Source organism: Passer domesticus, chromosome 1 (assembly GCF_036417665.1).
Source record: "Passer domesticus isolate bPasDom1 chromosome 1, bPasDom1.hap1, whole genome shotgun sequence".
NCBI lineage: Eukaryota > Metazoa > Chordata > Aves > Passeriformes > Passeridae > Passer > Passer domesticus.
The window spans coordinates 95,244,806-95,266,210 of record NC_087474.1 but is presented as its reverse complement, the minus strand read 5'-3'; the positions used below and the strand labels follow the sequence as shown (position 1 = coordinate 95,266,210).

The window sequence follows — 21,405 nt, the reverse complement described above, 5'->3', positions numbered from 1 at the left end:
CTGAGAGTGGCCAGAGCCAGTGAAGGGCATGAAGGAGGTCATGTCACTGCTTCTGAAGCAGGCTCTTCTCTGGAAGCAGTGACCCAAACCATACAAGTATCAGAGTCCCTGAAGTCCCATGACCCTCACCCCCATGTTCTTCTTCCTCTCCACCATGCAGTCACCTTGCAGTGGAGATGGAATTCCCCAGCTTCTCCCTCCCCAAAGTACACCAGAAGCTGCCATGTCAGAACAGTGTGAGCACCAGGGCCTTAGAGGAAGTCACCCCTCCAGCCACTTAGGGTGCCACACTGAGGCCTCAAAACCAATCTAAGGAATAGCAAGTGTTAATTTTTGGCCCTTTGTAAACTGTGGCTTGCCCCCCTGCCTGTGCAGGGCTGTTTCTAAGTGTAACCCTCCATAGCCCTGGAGCACATGGGACCTAATTCCCTAGACAGGAGAGCTCTGACAGCCACAGTGGGTCTGGACTTCTGTTATGCTCTCCCATCCTGAGTGCTCGATTCTGGGTGATCCTGGGTGCTGCAGAACCTGTGCCTCCATCCCTGGCTTCACCCTTCAGCAATGTCTGTCAGCATGGGCATCACCTACACCCATGGGTGGCCTGGTAACTCAGACACAGAAAAGCTGCTTTCAAAATGGCATCTGTCAGCCCTCTCTCCTCTCTCCCCTGCCTCAGAAACAGAGAACAGACACCACTGCAGGTGTTTTCCCTGTCTCATTTTGACATCTTTGTGAAGTGACACTGTCAGAGAGATATCTTTCATATGAAGGAGCACCTTCTTTTCCACTTGCTCCTTGACATTTCAGTGGCTGAACTAAGACAATTCTGGCCTCTATTTTAATCAAGTAAGACAGATTTCATGTACAGGCTGGTCGCCCTAGAGCTCGCTACAGCATATGAGAGGTGTCTTCACTGAAACACAGACCTAAATCCAGCACTTACAGCACAAACACTGTTTCTGTCTCAAGCCCCATGTTTGCTTCTGCATGTTTTCTGACCTGTCATGAAGTTCTCTGCTATGCACCTCCTGGCTCAGACCTCACCTTTGCTCTGGTGGGTGGCTCTTTCCCTGGCTCTGTCTTGCTGCCTAGACTTCCTATGTTTTGCAGAATAAGTTTGTCTGAGACACTCGTGAAAGCTGAGACTGATCCTTGAAAAAGTAATGTTGGTCATGGCTGAGCGAGGTGAATCTGGGAGCAGAACTTCCTGTGATTCCATCGACCTGCTTGTCAGATGGTTGACTGCTGCAGCCTGTCTGTTGGAGTTCCTGGGGAACCTTTCCTAGGGGAAGACTCAACGCATCTCCATATGCATGGCAGCTGTTCTTCTCTAGCAATCAGTGTTCCCAGGCTGATTGTATATCATGTCCATTTTACTCCCAACCTCCCTTCCCTCTGGCACATACTGTTCCATACACCTCCCCAAAAGGACACCACGACTCCACTTTACCTCTCACCCACTTTGTTCTCAGCTCTGAGGGTACCTTCCACACAATCCCGGTGCAGTTCCAGTCTGCAGCAGGTCTGCTGTGCTGCAGCTGCAGGCAGAGCTGCATCTCAGCCCCACACAATGGCTGCTTCATCCTGTTCACGTGAATGATTCCCCAGAAGTAAAACCCCTGGTTTTATCTGAGATTAGAATACCTGTGCATGTTCATTACTAAAGTGCACCACACTCACAAGAGAAAGGGCCATATGAAAGCTTTATCTTCTCACAGTCTTGATTCTTCCACAGTCTGGTACCATCAATCATATCCCTGCAGAGTACAAAACAATGTCCAATGCTGTCTCTTGTATTTACTTTCTAAAGATGTTAATGACTGTGGGAGCAAAATGAAGTGGTCCTTCCCTGAGGAGATAATACCATTTTGTTCTGAGAGGCAGCTCATAACAGATGGGATGTACGTGCACTTACTTTCTTGTGTGCACTTCTCATTCCTCATTCCCTGGTTTTTTTTTTTCAGAAGAAAAGTTAGAAGTGACTCATACCAATTGATGGTTGACAGCAAGATAAATATTCTCTGTTTTGAGGAGTTTGTAAGAGAAGAAATGGGAATCACACTCTTCCCTCCTTCTCTGCAGAATGAAGTCTCATGAAATGGTAACTTTCTTCCAGATTATTCTTATACCTAATCTTAACAATAGCAATTTGTGATCAATGAAGTAAAAGTCAACTGATTCAGCATCATAAAAAGAGCTCAGAGCTCATTGGAATTCTAGTTTCGTTTCCTTTGTTGGCTTATATAGTAGTTGGACAAACAATGTTTCCTGGTTCTGATTCCATAATAGATTCTATGGCTCTGTATTTCACAGCTACCATAAAAGCAGGTGCTGCAGTGATGGGAGCCATATAAGAACCTGGATAGATGATAAAAATATTGTTGCTGAGCGCTTCAGGGCGTACTTTGTGTGAGGAGACACTTAATCTAAAGAATAAGGGATTGTTAAATTTTACTATATAGCATATGCAATACTAGAATTTATAAGTCTATTGTTCAATACAGGAACTGATGTGCTGTTTTAAGTATTTTTTTAATCCATGACATAAAAGAAGTTCCCAAACTTCCTGACTCAGTTTTCCTGTTTGCAATATGTGAATAGTGTTGAGACTAAGTGAAAGTGCAATAAATTAAACAGCAGAATAGATATATAGCACACAGGTGGAACATGATTCATGTGTGTCCATGAAAAGATCTGGGTTTTCCCCAGACTAATAAAGGACTGATTTCTAGCAAGGTAAGGGCAGAGAGCAGATACTGCTTGCTCTCCACATGCTTGGGAGTGTGCAGAAGAGCTGTTTGGGGTTATCTGTACTGTGGCACTCTTCAAGCTGCCTGTAACCAGTAGTTAATAACATACTGTTGTGTGGATGTCCAAAGCTGAGACAATTCAGTAACTCAGTCTCAGAGGGCTGAGCACTCATTACTTTCCATATACAATAATAATTAGTAGAAATTAGTGACAACCTTTTTTTAAATTTTATATGCATGCCAGCCAACACATTTTTTGATTTGTGCATTTACATTCAGTTTCTGCTTTAAATTGACAGGTTTAGCCCATAGCTGCTTTCAGCACACTAGGAGAGGAGAGTGCCATTTCTTTACCTCCCTGCTGTTTGAGGGAAAAGCAGTTGTTCTTTACACAAAATCTCTATCAGTGGCAGCTTTTAAAGACTTCCTTGTGTGATGTCTGAATTTTTAAAAGTTTTGAAGTGCCAGGTTTTTCTGCATAAAAGCTGCTTATCCCTCAATAGCAAGAACTTCAAACAGTGCTGACAGCACGTAGACAGCCCCTAGTTAAATAACTTGAGTTGGGTGTAGCTTCTCTTGGCAAGTGGGGGAGATTAAGGGCAAAATCCTACAATGATGAAGATCATTATGCTGAAGTCCCTCTCTGCTCTTGATCTCTCCATCTCTCCAGGCCCAACCAGCATTTCCCTGCCTTGCAGTCAGTGTGCATCTCTGTTGTGCAGATCCATCTGCAGCAGCAGCAGCAGCAGCAGCAACCTGTCCCTCTGTGCTCTCTGCATGCTGGAATTTCACTCATCCAGGAGGCAGCCTGGTGCTTACACATGGCTGGTGTTTGTCTCACACTGCTTTGTGCTAGCTTGCAGAGCTGAAGTGGCTACTTCACCCATTTTGGTGTCTGACACTACTTCATCCCTCCTCCATGCCTCCAGAGCAGTAGAAGAGCACAGTCCATTTATGCTTTGTTAAATTTACACAGGAGGCAGAGAGATGCATTTTAATTATTTCAATCTGTGTATGTGCAGCACAGAGGGACAATGTATTGATTTTTCTGTTTATTTTTTCCATCTCTGAATGAATAAAGCTTTTTTACTCAGCAGCTGTATGCTCATAACTCAGGCTCCCAAATATTTGTAATTTCAGTTGACCCTTCCCTCCAACTTTCACTAACCTGTTTCATACATTGAGGATCTACCTATACTGTAAATGATACTCACAGACATAAAATGTAAGATATACATTGATATCTACTCCTTGGTTTTTGGGATCTGAAAGGAGAAAGCCACTATGGGAATAGGGACATGTAGCAGATGGGAAGCTGACCCCTGTAGCTGTGGTGTGTACAAGATGCCCGAGTGCCTTTGGGAATACAGACTCTGATGTCTGTGTAAATAATCTGCTGTAAAATCAGTACCAGGGTCTGCAGCATCTCTGTCTGTCTATCCACACCCAGTTTCTACTGGAATAAGCAGAGACACACAGGTCAGTATTTATGGGAGAGGAACTTTTCACTGAGGGCTTTTTGGATGCTGTTCTAACACAATTCCCAGCAGCAGGTGCTGGTAAGACACAGGTGATCCTCCTGTGCCTTAGATTCTGTCAGCACTCAAGTCTGGATGCACACACAGGCAGTGTGTGCATCCAGACTTGCATCCTCATGGCAAGCTTTGTCTCTTTTTTAACGTGGTGCAAACACTGGGTGTCTAAGGAAAGGAAACTCCTCTCTAACAACAGGCTTAGTATCAAAACGCTGTTTGTATGGGTCCCCATGTTAGAAACCATATTTTCACCTGACTCACAGGGAAGTCTGCTGCATTTTCACTGTAGATGGAATGAAGATAGGCAGCTTCACAAACCTCATAGAAGTTTTATTTAGCAGGCAGACCAAGGCTATCCCTGAACACAAAAGATACTTTTGGAACGGAGTGAGGCAAGGTACTGGAACAGGTTGCCCAGAGAAGCTGTAGATGCCCCACGTTGGGAAGTGTTCAAGGCCAGGCTGATAAAGTCCTGAACAACCTGATCTACTGGAAGGTGTTTCTGCCCAGGGATTTGGAACTAGATGATATTTAAGGTCCTTTCCAACCCAAACCATTCTATGATATCTTCTGCTTTTTATGCTTGTGCTGATATTCCACACTGAAAATAGCTGATGATCCCTGCCTGACTCTTTGGCCCCCTGCAAAGCTCCAGCAGCCTTCCTGCAAGCTGTTGCTTTAAACCTAAAGAAAAATGAGCAGCTGCAGCCTTTTGGGCTTATTTGGCAACAGCTGTTGCTTGCCAGTGTGCTCTCTCTCTCTCTCGTTCATCTTGCAAGCATTCTTGTCCTTTTTTCCCCTTTGGGCTCCTTTCTTCTTTCATTTTAATGACCTCTGTGATTTAAGAGAATTGGTCATGAGAAGAATTTGGTGGAGGACACAGAAACTTTCTTTCCAGTACCCATATGTGGCAGTGTGCTGGGAAACCTTCTGAAACCCTTCAGCCCTGTCAGAAGGTAGAGATTTGTAAAGCACCAAGGAGCACTGTGCTTCTCTTCTTTGTCTTCCTCCACCCTGTGCGTGCATGGGATCACTGGTACGAAGGTGAGGAGCAAAACCTTCTTCCCTCTGAACAGCCTGGTCCAGTGTAAGGTGTCTCTGCCCATGGCAGGAGGATGGAACTTAGAACTAGATCATCTTAAGGGTCCTTCCCTTCTATAATTTATCCCCTCTTTCCTAGCAGCCCGGTGTGTAGACAACCCCCAGAACAGCCATGCCAGTGCCAGCTCAGGGGAAATCTCTGCACTGGCAGAAGCTTGTTCAGTCGTTCCTTTCCTTGCCAAGCCCCTAAGTGTGCCAGTCACTGGTGGAAGCTAAGATTTGAAATGCTTTTCCTCTCTTTCTGCCAACACAACATATGAGATGGTTGTACTCTTTGTGATATTTTAGTAGTTAACAAACATGTGCATGCTGTAAGAAAAGTCCTACATGGAAATGAGATGGTGTGTAATATATGCCTTCCTTACAACACCTTTTAAATTCTTTTTCTTTTTTTTTTATTTTTAAGAAGCCTGTGGAACTGGAGCATAACACAGAAATATAGGACAAGCTGAGAAGAACCAACTGAAAGGAAAAATCTTCAAGTTTGTGGCTATCAGAGCAAAACGCAAAAGGTAGGATTACATCCATGTGGCTGTTCATCTTTTGCCCACTCACATTGACTGTAATGAGACTGCTGGCTCTGTGACCCTGCCTGTTGGACCCTCACTTTATGAAGGTGGAAGGGGACGTTAAGACTCCAGAAGTTCAGGGAGATGGAAGCCAGACCAAGGCAGACTTTAGCAGGCTTGTGCTCCAGATGGTTTGGCTCCAGGAAAGCAAGCAAGGGCTTGTAGTGCTCTGCATAGGAGTTGGCCCTCTCCAACCCTGTGTCACTGTCTCTTTGAGACCAGCCCAACTTCACCACCAACTCACATACAAATACATGGAAAAGAGCAAACCCTGCATTTTTTTGCTGAAGCAGCTACCTGCTTAGTGTTCAAAACAGTGTCTTTATTTCCATAATGTTAGATGGCAGCATCATAACCTTTAACAGCACATGAATCAAAAGTTGTCAGCTTTTCCTCTTCTGCCATGAGCCTTGTGATTCTTGCCGTGTGCTTTATTTTCTTGTGGTTAGCCCAAGCTTGCATGCAAATTTTTCCGGTTTAGAAATGTCCATCATTTCCTGTGGTCTTTAACGAGAGAGGAACGGCAGCCAAGGCAGGCAGTCTCTCCACACAGCTCGTTGCTCATACACACTGAGGTTGCTCTCGGTAAACAAGGTCGCTGCCTCTCCCTCTCTTGAAACAAATTGCAACAAGACTCTGCTTTGTACCCTTGTCCTGGCAGGAGGGGGGAATTGGGAGGCTGAAGGGGAAAATTTGCTTGAAAATGTCAAAAAACAAACCAATCCCAAACCCCAAACAACCAAAAAGAACTCCACAACTTTTTTTGTTGAAAAAAAAGCCTTATATACTTATGTGGAAATTTTCCTATTATTGCTATTATTTCAGCTTGTAGTTGGCCATGGGAACATTTCCAAAAGAACCAGTACTCTGGGAAACCTTTTGTTTTCCAGAAAGGCTGTTATTCAAAAGCAATTAACATAAAAACATTAAAATTGTCTAACTTCAGAGACAGAAAAATGGAGGAAGGAAATGTGAGAGAGAGAGTGTGTGTGTGCATGCAGGAGGGAATACCGCAGTCTGGGGTAATGTAAGAGACAGAAGGAGGAGAAAAGATCACTTGGGTCAGCATGGGATGGGTGAAATTGCCAAGGAAGCTTGGGATGGTGAGACCCCATGCCTGTGGGATGCAGAAGGTGTGAGGTCAGCCGGGGGCTGCTGTGACCTTGGAGGGCAGCACAAGGCAAGGAGAGGTGTGGGGCCTGGGGCAGCAGGAGTGCCAGGAGTGACAGTAGAGATGCTAAAATGTCTCTCCATTCTTCAGGCCTGGTATGAAATGTGTATTATGTGTTTTGATAGCACTGAGTGCCTGTTATCATGAGGTGCAAGCTGTGGTTTTGAGGTCAGGCTTGTGCTCAGCAGCTCAGGACAGTGCTCCCAAATCCCCTTGCTCCCCATTGCAAATGCTTGGTGAAGGCACTGACAGCAGCAGTGTTGGGGGTTTTATTTTACATTTGTACTGTGCAAGTTTTCTCCACCATTTCTCAGCAGGTTTTGAACCAGCTGGCTGATTTCAGCCTCACTTGAGAGGGCAGAGGGTCACTAGATATTAAAGTACTGTCTGCTTGTGTGGAAATGGAGTTCGATCAGAGGGAGTTTCCTGATGCCCCAAGGCAGACCTCCCTGCCTTTTTCAAAAGAGCACAACTATTTTAAAGTGTGAACTGTACCATATGCAACCTGAAGTAAGGTGTTTTCTCTTGCAAAGGGGGTGCCATAGCTGTAAATGTACAGATTATCTTTTTTGGCCTTTTGATGTTTCTATCAATTTTTCCTCCTGCTATGTTATCTCATCCCTGACCCTGCTCACGTCCACATGTGTCAGTCTCAGCCAGACTGAAATGTGGAGATGTCAGTCCTCCTCAAGGGGGACCCAGGGGACCTGGGAGTCAGCCAGACATAACATATCTGGGAGGACACCCATGGAAAGAAGAAGTGGCAGTACTATTGGGAAGGCTATTTGAGTTCACTGTGACTGGGAGACATGAACTGGAGTTGCAGGAGTAGATGAAATATCCCAGACTAGCTAGGATTCCTGAGATCAGTGACACTCAGAAGAGCCTACCTCTGTCCCAGAAGCACATTTGAAACAGAAATCTACAAAGACCTTTGATAGATAAAAGTCGGAAATGCAAAAGCTTGTTCTAAACTAGACAATGGTCTCAAACTCTGAAAAACCCAGAGAAGTGGAGCAAAAAGCATTGCATAAAAAGACAAAAAGGCATGTGAACAACAGGGACTGCAGAGCAAAAACTTACTTCAAAAAAGGCTTAGGGTAGCATATAGTGCCACTGGAAGGTGTGGAGACATCTCGGACTGTCCTCCTGCCACAGAAGGAAGCTATGCAGGTTTTCAGGGCAGTGTCTCTGTGCTGGTGTTTTCCTGTAAGCCTTCCATTAAAAGGGCAAAAAATTATTAAAAGAAAAAACTTTTAATAGATCATCAGTAGCTGGTACAACAGTGTACCCTACTTCCATCCTTCTGTCTGTTTCAAGATCAAATTTTAATTGAAGCAAGATGTTGTAGACAGGCTGAGCATCTATAAACAGGTTCTAAACTGTCACCTTAAGAGGAATGTATGTGACCCAGTTCAAACACCAATATGAAGAAAGAAAAATTCGTAAACACATAGTCCTATTAGACACAGGAAGGTCCCCTTGTAGATTGTTTTAATCTTTGAAAGATATTTATTTATGCTGGTTCCAGCAAATGATAACGTATTTTCTGCTTTGGTGCCCAGGAAATGCATTTTGATAATAGATTCCGTTCATACCACACATTGTCATTGTCACTGAATTTATGGCACAGATAACATGCATGCTTACTAGCTTCCCCTTATTTCACAATTTTCAAAGAGTTTAATTTATGTATTGTGTTACCTGATATGCAGAAAAGATTTTGTTTGGGTTTTTAACCATATCTTAATTTCAAATATAATTTTTGATGGTATAATATTCTAGGTTGACCAAAAGATTTATCTGAGAAAGCATTTAGAATATTGTAGAGGTTGTGAAACCCATGCAGAGTGTTTAAACTTCCAGTTCCATTTATATAACACAGTATTTAAGTTGTCTGAGCCCCCCAGAAGATTACCTGTATAAGTAGCAAAGGCAGACAGGATTCAGCTTTTGTTATTCAATCTCTTTTCAACATATGATATGCTTTCCCAACAGCTGGTTATGTAAAGTGAGGTTTATTGAGGTTGTTTTTCAGTACTTGACTCTCAGCACTGCATATTTCTCATTTGTTATTTGCCTCACTTTTTGAGGGCTTGTATGTGTAATCCTTACAGCTGAGGTTCTGCAGCAGCCTGTGTATTTTGAGGAAAATATTTATTTGAAGCCTAAATATGTTTTCATGATAAAAAATTCTAATCTCGGAGTGGCTTAAGTATGCTTATGCAAGTTTAAATAAATGCAACATGGACTTTTAAACTTTATCCATATTCACTGAGCTTGATACAGTGTTAGTACAGATAGGCAGAACTCAGAGCCAGCTACCATTTAAAGACCAATAACGACAGTACTGTGTTTCTAGAGGTTTTATCAAAATTAACTGCTCCTTATCTGTTCCGTGAAGCTACAGAAAACTATCCTATAAACGATGCTGGCTGCTTGCACACACACTGCAGAAATTTGCAAATCTTTTTATACCACGCAAGGGTCCAGTTGGAAAAAATCTCCTCACTGAAAGAGTGGCTAAATATTGGAACAGGCTCCCCAGGGAAATGGTGGAGTCCCTGGAGGTGTTCAGTAAACAAGGAGATGTGGCACTTTGTGATATAGTTTAGGGGGCATGTGGTGTTCAGTCAAAGGTTGGACTTTATGATCTTGGAGATCTTTTCCAACCTTAATGATTCTATGAAATTGCTTGAAAGCAAAGTAGTTACTGCTTCGAGGTTAATAAACAGCATATTCACCATAGATGCAGACTACAGGCCTTAACAACCAAATATAGGTGTCTTTTTGTTTTGGGTTTTTTGTTTGGTTTGTTTTGTTTTGCCTTTGTTAATTGACTGGTAGATTTAGAAATAACACCCTAATGGAAGCTGTGAGTTTTAGTATCCTAGGCAGTCTTTAGAAGAAGAAGTCACAGAACTTGCATTACAAGATAAAATATAAAGTTGCCTCCAGCCACAGACAGCAAGCAGTTTGTTTTGATAAGGTTTTTGGGACAGGCTGACAGTTTAGTTCATTGACTTTGCTATTGCTTGAATTTGGGGGTTAATCTTGTTATCTAATGGATAAATCTTAGGACATGTTTTAAAACCTGTTAGCCTGAATACCAGGGTACACAAAAGCAGGATGAAGAGCTGCTTCATGAGCAGGTGGAGAGAGGAGAAGAAGGGGGGGAGGTCCTTCCTCCTCTCAAGAGAATGAGAGGAGAAAGAGAGGTCCTCTGTCTACAAGCATTAAACACACATTCCTTAGCAGAAAAGCACAGAAGACAGAAATTTCAGGAGTCAGTGGTCTGCTCCTATTTGATTTTTTTCACCAGTTTGGAGACTTCTGTCTGGACACCACATCAAAGAGCCTCAATTGCTTCCAGCACATTGTTGATCTTTGTGGTGGCAAAAAGTCAATGAGAGAAGAGAACTTTGAGCTAGGTGAGGTCTGAAGTTCCCAGCAACCAAGAAGGTTGGGCTGGCACCTAGGGCTCCTGGACCCTCTTATGCCCCTTACACACCTGAAGCACTGTACTTAGCCAGCCACACCATGGTATGAAGCAGACAGCCCCTTTCAGAGAACCAGTAAATATGTAAAGTTTGAAGTATGTGCCATATGAAAGTAAGCATTCTCTGTGAACCTTCAAGTTGGCATTTATATTTCAAAGCAGAAAATTCACCTGTTTGCACCTTTTGGAATAAAAAATTTGAAGTATACATGTACAAGGAAGGACTTGGAGTAGACGTCTTGAGTAAAGCATCATCTTGGAAGGTGTATCTGCAAGCATAGAAAGAAGGTGAGTATTTTGAAGTCTAAACTGCACATGTCCAGCTTTACATGAGGTACTTTCTTTTGCAAGAGGAGGGAAGACTGCTGTATTTTCTAAAATTGACTGTCTCCCTCCTTTCAGAGCCTTTTTATATTTCCCAGATAGCCCTGGCCTCTATAAGAATCTGGGTAGGGAATAGAAACCGTATTGTGTAATACCAGTGACCAGCCACACAGCATATTTGAATCCTGAACAAAAATGCTTGGAGATGTTGTTACCATTCAGCAACCCGCAGGCAAAAAAATTATTTTATTGAACCTCTTCAACACATGGTTATCAGAAAAGACTGTAAGAAATGTTATCCTTTTGTGGACAGAAGTATCAAGTACAACAAATTACACTTACTGAATACTTCAGTTACTATCCTTGGCAGTGGATTTGCTTTAACTCCAGGAGAGCATTACAAATGAAATCTTTAGAAGATACGTGAACCAATTGTGCAATACTGAACTTTTTGTTCCTCAGGCCATAGTCCTGCTCCCAGTCTCAGATACACTGTGCCTATCAAGAGATGCATTCTGTTAAGAAAACAGAAAATGTGAGCAGTTCCTCACTACAGAAGGCAGCATAGCAGCTAAGATATTCAGGATGAAACCACCATGAGACAACTGCAGTTCCAGCAGGATTTGGCTCAAGGATTATGTGGGAAGTCTTTCCTCTGCCAGACCAGTGATGAAAAAGAGACAGAAGGTGAGGGGGACACAGGCTCCAAGTTGTGAATCACCCCTCGTGCTGGCCAAAGAGCCTGCAGACAGAAATAGGAGGGAAGTGACCACTGAGGCTGAGCTCTGCAACCTTACTTCTCCCAGTACCCACTTGGAAGAACTGTGCTTTGTTTCCTTATCTGAAATTTGCCTTTTTATACAGCATTTGCCATTATTAATTGGAGCACCTCCCTCCTGCATCTTAATCAAACAGTGCTGGCGAAGAAGAATCATTACTATGAGCAGTGTTGGACATGTGCTGGCCAATTCAAGCCATGAATTGCTTGCCTCAGGCCTGGCAGGTAGGGGTGTCAATTTAATTTTATTCAGAATGAAATCACTAACAGCAATGAAGCATGTGTAGACCATCCAGAAAAGGAAACAGCCCCTGTTACTGAGAGAGCTCCATTTCTGTTTTTCCTTCAAGTATGTTTAAAACATTGATACTTTCTCCCATAGGAGGAAAATACCACCAGGTAAAAGATGGCAGCAAACACATTATAATTGGTGCTACAGCAAAAATCAAGAGGTGAAAAACAGCTGCGAAACAGTTCGAAGTCAAAACTGCACACATCCAGAGGTGCCCCACATCTTAGTAAGTATATCTTTCAGTCAGGGAGTTCCTACTTCAGGGCACAGGTACACTGTGCCAGACCCAAATGTCCTGCAAGTGGGATTGGAGGACATCCCCCCTGGGAGTGGGATTTGGCCCAACCTGCAGTGGAAATGCATGTCAGCCACATAGTGGCTTCCAAGTCTGAGTTGTAATGTTCCCCAAATGTAGTACAGAAATGGAATTTTGCTACCAGAAAATGTTGTTGGGGGCCTGGGCTGATTTATCAAGAAACGCCAGGGAGCTGCACTCACAGAGTGAACTTCACGAGAATGTAATTCCAACAAGGGGTGTGCTTTCCACCCCGTTTCCTGATCCCTAGAGAAACAACTGCGGAAAGCGGGAGCCTTTGCAGCAAGCCTGACCCTGTGTCGCAAGAGACAGAGCCACCTGCGTGTGCGTGTGTCACTGTGCCCGTGTCCAAGGCAAACAGCTGCTTCCTGGAGTGCCGGCCGGCGGGGAATGCCGCGTGCCCCAGCCCGGGAGCGGAGAGCGGGGAGCGCTGCGGGGAGCGCTGGCCGTGCCCTGCTGGGATGCGGGGAGCGCTGGCCGTGCCCGGCCGGGATGCGGGGAGCGCTGGCCGTGCCCGGCCGGGATGCGGGGAGCGCTGGCCGTGCCGGGCCGGGATGCGGGGAGCGCTGGCCGTGCCCTGCTGGGATGCGGGGAGCGCTGGCCGTGCCCGGCCGGGATGCGGGGAGCGCTGGCCGTGCCCGGCCGGGATGCGGGCGCTCTCCGGGGCTCGGCGCTGCAGAGGGCTCCGTCCTGCGCTCCACGGAAGCGGGGGAAGGGACGGGTTTTCCCCGGAAACTTATCTGTCTGGCAGATACCAAGCCCGGCATCCGTGTGTTCTGGGAAGTTCCGATAGACGCGTCGCACCACTGAATCATGCCCTGGGCTCCGCAGCTGCTTGGCTCGGGGTGGGTTTGACCGGCAGTCCTGCGTGAGCCTACTGGAAAAGTTCAAAGGGTATTTTCTCTGTTCTTCCCCCTTCCACTACTCCTGCCAAGGCAGCAAACCTCTGCTTCCTTTCTCAGAAACTAGCTAAAGCTTTGTGCCACTTAGCCAACATGAAGGAAAAAAAAAAAGAAAATAAAAAATAAGTCAAATATAACGGTTAATATATTTTAAAAATGGCTTTTCTCTAGAGAAATATGTTGCAGATTGGATGACAGTCATGTTTCTTTCCTTTTCCTGTTTCTCTCCCTCTTAGCCATGCACATATATTTTTTTCTGTGGTAGGGTTCCCATCCCTGATGTTTTGGGCAAATTCCATCAGACATTGCTGTACTGGGGCTGGGCTAGGACAGCAGGCAGCAGGCCAGCATTCTGGGATAGAAGTATTCCCCCTGTATGGAGAAGGAGGACAGAGGGACAACATGCCTCTCTACTTTTCTTGTCAGCATATGGTGGTTTAGATAATGATAAGGCACGCTGAGGAGGAGTGTATGCCTTTTAATCTAAGCTCATCAGCATGGTGTGTGTGAAATACTGGCTTTAGTGAGCTACGCTGGCTCTGGATGGAGGGGAGAAGATTTTTCAGCACTTCTGTTTTTCCTCAGTTCACCCAGCCTGGCTCCCTGCAGGAAAACTTATTTAAAGGTGGATTTATGAACCAAGATGCCACCCCTTTCTTGCAAAGCTCAGTAGCTGCTTGATTGCTTTTTAGCGTGAGAGTTCAGAAAAACATTCTTAAACCATGATGTCTCCAGAGGTTTGTGGTAAGAAAACAATGTTAATTTGCCCAGTCTAGAAGCAGAAAGATTAAAAAAGAGTAAAGTACACTGTGTTCTTTGTTCCAATTACCTGAAATTAGTGTCTTTGTTGGAGATAAGTGCCATAAATGGCTTTAACATTTTCAGGTTTTTCTCTCATTTTGGAGCAGTGCTGTATTGCTGCACCACACAGCACAATCCACCTATTAACACTTTTTAATGGGCAGTGACTCTACTGTATTGCATTAGCTGTGCCTCCATTATTTGAGTTCCAAAGGAGAGTGTGTCATAATAAGCTTCTAGAAAAGTTCAAGACAGCTGCCTGTGTCATGGAAAAATAAGACTTGATTAACAGAGGATGTAGGAAGCCAAAGTAAATACTAGAAATGTGTAAAGCAGTTATGGTGGTGTAGATTAGTACATATGAAGGGATGTGTAAATCGGAGTGCTTGACATGATTGATTCGTATGTCAAAAGGGAAGCCATTGTGTTATTTTTTTTTTAGTTGGAAAGCCCTGCTGGCAGCGTTGGAGCACTCAATTAAAAATCTCAAATATTGTGAAGAGTTGGGCCTGTGTTGCCATTTTTCCTGAATTTCAAATGTGGAAGGACAAGTAACAAGAGAGGAAATGCTAAATTTTGAAGACTGTGCCCAACAGCAAAAAACACTGGTGTGTACATGCAGCACCTCTTTGTTTAACCCCGTATCTCATGTTTAAAAATTATCCCACCATGAGAGGTAAATGTGATGGTAGCTGGGTGACAGGACCATCTAGAAGGCAGGAGGAGAGCTTTGTGAGCCTATGAGTCTTGCAAAGCCTTTCAGATGTTCTCACCTCTCTCACACATTGCAGGCAAGTGGGCGAAAAGCTGCAAGTTACTTAAATCAGTCACTGTGACACATCCAGTTAGCTTGGTTATGAAGAGAGCATGAATTATGATATTCTACTCTGTCATTTAAAGATAAATGTTTTATGGCACAAATCCCATTATTATGTGTACATTCTTAAAAGAAAGATTGTGTTTTGTTTTGGGTCTTTTAGTTTGCTTGGTTGGGGTTATTTGGTGGGGTATTTTGTTGGTAGTGGGATTTTTTTACAGCAATTTTAAGACTGCTAGTCTTGCTAGGAGGTAGGTCCAAGTTGTGGTTAAATCCTGCAGACGACAGTCTTGCTGATCTCAGGATTTTCCAAATATTAAAATACATGTCTGGATTTCTCAAAACCCCACAAAACTTTAAGAACATTAGACCTGTTTCACCTTTCCCTAGATAACTAAGACTGCCATAAACTGCTTGAGTGTCCTGGTCCTAGCAAGATTTCTTGTAATAGGAAGTCTCTTGAATACCTCTTAGTGGCTTATTAGCAACTTCAGGTATTATATTTTAGCAAACAAAATCAAAGTTTATCCCCTAGATTTTGCTTAACTACAATAAATTATTTATAAGGTGCAGCCCTATGTCATGTAGATGCTTTTTCCAGTCATGTTGTTTTATAAAAAATGTCATGTGGGGGGGTTCTGTATGGAGATGTGTATGAAGTAGGAGCAAAGAAAAATAAATCTCCCAGTAAACCCTGTCACTCTTGTGACTATGATCACTGTGCCATCCCCAGCACTGCTTCCTACAGGAGCCTGAGGCCGAGGCTGGAGGTTGGTACACGCAGGCTGCATGGCTCTGGATGTGGGCTGGTCTAGATGAGAATTACTTTTAGCAGAATCAAATGGAAGTCCTTATCTAGAGATAAGCCTGAAGTGCTCATGCACTATTAAGTTCCTGGCAACGTCTTTACAAGGCATATATTTACACTCAGGATTTGTACATACATTTACACTTGGGGTTTGCAGATATAGTTACAGTGAGACAAATATCCTTATTTAAACAAGATGACAGGAAAAGTGCAGAATAAGTGCAAGAATCATAAAAGAACAGAATAAGTGTCCATGTGCCTTCTTGAGTGAGGTTTGGAGGGTTTCAGTGTGTGCATGTGTCTTTTTCTTTATTTACTTAAAATGTTTTAAGTTTCTCAAGTGGTAACTGCAAGCCTTGGGCAGCAGAAATACACTTACTGAAGTGTGTTTGTCCTGCATTAGGACAGCTGGCTGGCCCCATGGCAAGCCATTATTTTATTTTCAGGTGAAGCTTCTGGCTTTGGCCCACCCTGGCATTTTGTTTATCCTCTGTAGAAATCTGTCTTTTTTGGCAGCATAGGTCATTAGTTTTCCTCTTGTGGTTTCAGCTTTTCTTCTTGCTTTTCACTTGGGATTTTTCTTCTTCTAGTGGTTCTTCTCTTTTCAGCAAGCAGTTTCTGCAGATCTGCAGGTGAATTCTAGTAATTCTGTATAAACCCCTTCCTTTTATTAAATCAATCCTGTATTTTTCAGTCCTCATTCTTAAGATGAACATCACAGAGTTGTGGTTTGTGAAGGGTTTTGGTTGATTGCTTATTGGGTTTGTTGGAGCAGGGAGGAGAAGAGAGAGATGGAGGGAATCACATCTTCCAGGGAAGGTGCTGTTACTAATTATGCCTTGGAGATTATTACTTCATGGTTCAGATATAATTAGTACTTGATCAAACTCCTATGTGCTATTTAGGACAAAAGAAAGCCTCTCTTTCTGTATGACCCAAAAAGCCAGCTGTTACTTCAAACATTTGTTTGTAGGGGTTCAGGGAACAGCAATTCTGTAATTCTTATGAGTCCTAACAGCCCCTGAACCCCTTCCAACAGCTGCCATGCCTGCAGCCCTCTTCTTGCCAAAACTTTACCACGTATGGCAATACAGAGAAGCAAAGGAGTTCTTTTAGGACACATCTTAGTGCTGGATTCTGGCTGTCTTTTGAGAACTCCTTAGAAATGTATGTTGTAGGACAGGATTTTTAACCTTGTCCATGTCTTGTCCATGTCAAGTTGGCAAAAGCTGGATGTAGAGGGTAATGCAGCACAAATCATGAAGGTAATGGGACTGTGACTTCAGAGGCAGAGAAGTTCTTGAAGAATGATAAGAGGACCCGTGTCTGACTTAAATTATTTTCTTTGTTCCTCTAATGCTCATATTTCACCACTTCACATCCAGTGCAGGGAGCAATACCAGGTGCCTTCTGGTGACAAGAAGTGTGTGTTCTGTGAGCTGGTCAGATGATAAAAGTGTTGAGTCAAAATCCACTGAATTGGTAAGGCTCATTCCCAAATCTTCAGAGGGCTGCAGATCCCCAACAGAATCTGGGCTGGAGTTTAGGCAGCCTATACCCAATCTGCATTCCTCTATCCTCACATGGCTGCTGACTGGATGACTTGGTGTTACCAAGCTAGCTGCAGCTCCTGCCCTTGAGCATGCCCAGAGGCATGTCAGCCTCAGCAGAACTGAGCAGCTCCGTGCCAGGTCTGTCCCCCAGCAGCAGACACAGCTCTTCCACACTGCATCTGCAAAAAGGCTGTTGTAGACTACTGCCTTTGTTTGAACTACTGCAGGGGTGCTGCTGCAGTTGCTGCAGCTCCTGTTCTCCTTACCCCACCACCCAGGGTAAGGATGCTTCCCTGCACCCAGCCTGGTCCTCTCATATGGGCTCTTCTTTCATCTGACAGATTCAAAGAAGCTCTCACATTCTCTGGGGCATGTCTGACCTTCCAGGGTTGGATATAACTGTTTTGCAGTGCGTGCAATCTGGATTTGTAAAAATGGAAGGATTAATCAAGAATCTATGAAGTGCAGTGAGCAAGGTATGTGTGTGAAAGGTGGAAGAGCAGGATTCCACTGCTTCTGCCAGAAATCATCCTGTGGCTTATGCCTACTTTTCATGAAAGATATAAACAGACTTTGGGGTGACATTACTTCCTAAAGGCTCTGGAGAAGTCTGTGTGTCCCAGTGGCATTGTATACAGGAAATGTACAGGAAGAATGGCATTTGCACTCCCTTCCCCAGTGTGATGCTTCAGAAGGACATTTCAAGGTCCACAGAGAATTTGGCTTCCAATTCATTGTTAGGTAAATTATAGCCATGTGGAGAAAGCTGTTTCATGTGTTTCAGGGCTGCGTTTCACAGTGGGGATCAATGTGCTCTTTCCCAAGGGTTCAGGAGGCATGGGCCAAACCCATGGACACGGAACACCTTGTACCTCACTAAAATGGTGATAGTAATTCTCAGTTTACATAGCTCATGGGAAGGCCTCACATACCACTGGAAAGTTGCTGCTGGTACTTATTTCTTCGCTCTCTGATTTTGTACAGTCTGGTAGAAGAGATGAAGCATAACAAATTCTTGGTTGTTAGAGGCCAGAAATATTTGGTTGCTTGTGCTTTACCACCAGTTTCAGTAACACAAGTCACTTTATTTGGAGGAGAATAAGGTTTGTGCCTATTAGCTGCTGCCATTTGTGCACATGAGACTGATGTCAGCCATCGACTTCACATCAACAGCTATGACATATATACACCTTCTTAAAAAGCACAGTTTGAAGTGGTCATTTAAGCTCTATTTATATTCTTTATTTCAAATATTAAGGCCACCATAATGCTGTATTTATTACTTCAGAGAATTACAGATCACACCACAGAGTGTTTTATAAATTATTTCTCTTCAATGTAGCCTTATATTGTCAGGACAATTGCTTCTACAGTCCTACTTCCAGTCCTTCCACCTTAGTCTATGTCCAAGTTGTGCTGAAATTGCTGAGATTCTTCTTTATTAAGATTATTATCAGATCCCACACTGCCTCTGCTGCAAGAACAAGACATTAAAACAGACAATTTATTAAAAGATCCTTAATTCTGTCCCCTTTGCATTGTCCTTATCCATTAGTCATGGACCTAATGACCAGACACACAGTATGTAGGCAATGTACGTGTATTTATGGTATCCTTTTAAAGGCATTTCTTCCTCCTGGGAGAAGAGAATCGAGAGAAGCTGCTGTTCGCCAGGATATAAGTGGGATCACAGCAAAAAATCAAAAAACTCCCTCTTACCCTTGCTTGCTCAGTGCCCAACTCACACCAGGCATCAGCCAAGCAGACCAGGCCTGCCTCTCTGCTCACAAGAGTTTATTGCTGTACATTTATCAGCTCCCTACAGCAGCACTGAATGCACACACACCCCATTTATTTCAATATGACGAGGCAGGAAACCCTTTCTTCCCATGCGTGCATAGGCAGCTGTCTTCTCCTTTGCCATAAATTGTGCTTTGGATTCAAGACTTGCTGACAAAAGGGGCACTATTCACATGGGCTCTGACTTGTAAATGATTTCTGCACTTGAGTAGTGTTTACATCCCAGACTGGGGATGTTGGAGAAGGCTTCAGGCAGTCCATGAGCCAGATGCAGTTTCCTGGGGTGCAATGCTGGGTGCAATGCTGGAGTCAAGTAGCAGAGCCACAGCAGTCAGCATGCAACACCTGAGGGGAGCTCTTGCCCAGAGGAGAATGTGCTGGTAAACAGAAACCACAGCCAGACCCAGCTTACTGTCTAGTGCACTAGTTCTTTGCTTTTTGTGGAGAGATTATTGATTTCAGACTGCAGTGTCAAGAGACAGCAATGGTCTGTACAAGTGACCTCATAAGTCATAAACCATGTGCAATTACACAGGCAGTACTAAACTACTACAGTAGATTAAACAGTGTTTGTTAGTTGTTGTTATTACTTCTCCCAAGAGCTTAGTGCTATTGCTGCCTGTAGGCTGTGATTTACAGTAGTGTAATCACCTGAAAATACTGGGTTTGTTAAGCTTCTCAGGTAATACAAAAAACCGTCAAGCAATACTTACAGATACCAAATAGACTTAAAATGTTTTTCTTGCCTGAAAATGTATTATTTTATTATGTTCCACCCATCCACTCGCCAAGCGACAAAGTGGTCTTTCATTGGGGAACACTTACTAAAAAAAAAGAATTATGAAGGAATTTCTTGACTTGTAATATTACTGGTATGACCATTATAGTGTGACTGAATGTTCAGTAACAATACAGATACCACTTGACTCTTGTTTAAATGAGCACTAAGTCAGGGTTTTCCTCCTGAAACCTGACATCAAGTCTGTGAAACTCTCCTTTCTTGAAGTGATCCAGGAAGAAAAACTATGTGCCATTTGAGAATGTAAGCCACATGCATTGTTAGAGATTATAAGAGACCTTAAAATCCATTGGTTAGTTTTCTCGTAATAAATTGTTATTGCATTAATTTGTTAAAGATTACCTAGCCCTTCAGGAAAACTATTGTAATCATGATTTTCAAGCTTTTTTTCTTAACAGGGTGGACTTGGAAAAACCTTTTTAAGCTTATACTGGTTAATTTTCAGCTTGATATTTCATACTAGTATAAAGCCCTCCCCTTTGCTTACTTTCATTTTCCTCTGTCAAAGGAGATTAAGGTATATCTCCTTGAGTATGACTGCTACTCCTGTCCTCCATGGAAGCCCATATATAGCAATTCCATAGGGATCTAGAACACTATGATGGGAGAAAGCCAAGAAATACAGGACAGCGAAATGGAGGGGCTCCAAAATGATCTGGCCCAAGGCCTCTCTCAATTGAATTTTGCAACTCTCTAGGATGTGGGGCCAAGGTCATTCCTACTCCAGATGCAACAGAGGGAAGGGCCGGGGCAGGAAGTTTCCATGGGCAGACACCTGCTGTTTGAAACAGCAGTGGATAATCAAGGGAAGAGCCGTGGAGCTCCAGCACCCTGCTTGCCCTTCCTCTAAAGAGCGCGGAGGCAGCAGCTGCGGCTGTTGATAGCTTCGTTCCTGTCACGGCTCCCAGCAGATCCCTTCCCTTGGGAGCAGCTGGCTCCGAAGTTCCTGACCCCACTAGCCCAGCCCCTCCCCAGCTCAGCACCGCGGCCACACCAGGCAGTTCAGCTCCAGTGGTTCTGCTGCCCTGGGGCAACAGCTGCCTGCTTTGTCTTGGCCTTCGAGGGCAAGCAGATCCACCCAAAGCTACTGCAGTCTTAAACAGAACCAGAAAATCCCACAGTAGGCTGGAGACAGCTCCCATCTCCAGTGTTTAATGGGCCAGTGGTGTGTGCTGGGCAGGAAGCTGCACAGGAAAACAGGAGCTTGGCCTCTGGTATAGGGCAAATGAGGCATGGAAAATGTACTTTCCACCTCCCAAAAAGACTGAGGCTAAAGCTCTGCCAGTTGGATTACACCTTGAGAGTTGCTGGACAAGCTCATTTCTCATTAATGTCAGTGGGATTTCTGTGGGCATTTAGCAACTGGTGTGCCATAGGCCCTTACAGGGGGATGATGGGGAACATCACAAGCAAATGCATGCGAGGCTGAAGCCATCCATGGCCTGTGTGAAGTAATGCACTCAGGTGATACTTCCCACACAGTAATAGTTGTACAGATTAGTCCTCACCCTGACTGCTGGCTTTTGCTTTAGTAATATGGCAGTGCTCTTAGCCAAAACACATTCTCCCCAAGTCTGAAATGGTATTCAT

At 43.9% G+C, this 21,405-nt stretch overlaps 2 long non-coding RNA genes across 6 annotated transcripts; one reads left to right on the top strand and one right to left on the bottom strand.

The window, feature by feature from the left end:
- The first annotated feature begins 4,999 nt into the window (after positions 1 to 4,999).
- Positions 5,000 to 20,643, top strand: LOC135306265 (uncharacterized). Of its 5 annotated transcripts, XR_010367066.1 has the most exons (7): positions 5,000 to 5,329; positions 5,793 to 5,898; positions 10,788 to 10,913; positions 11,028 to 11,636; positions 11,865 to 11,952; positions 12,110 to 12,245; positions 12,552 to 20,643. It is a non-coding gene; the product is annotated as an uncharacterized LOC135306265 (long non-coding RNA). The 5 variants fall into 5 exon arrangements; XR_010367067.1 differs by having other exon boundaries at positions 11,412 to 11,952; XR_010367073.1 differs by having other exon boundaries at positions 11,028 to 11,952; positions 12,586 to 20,643.
- LOC135306277 (uncharacterized) lies at positions 6,346 to 13,257 on the bottom strand. The gene is made up of 4 exons (XR_010367077.1): positions 13,091 to 13,257; positions 10,797 to 10,894; positions 8,210 to 8,341; positions 6,346 to 6,634 (listed from the first exon to the last, which is right to left on the bottom strand). It is a non-coding gene; the product is annotated as an uncharacterized LOC135306277 (long non-coding RNA).
- Positions 20,644 to 21,405: the final 762 nt, after the last annotated feature.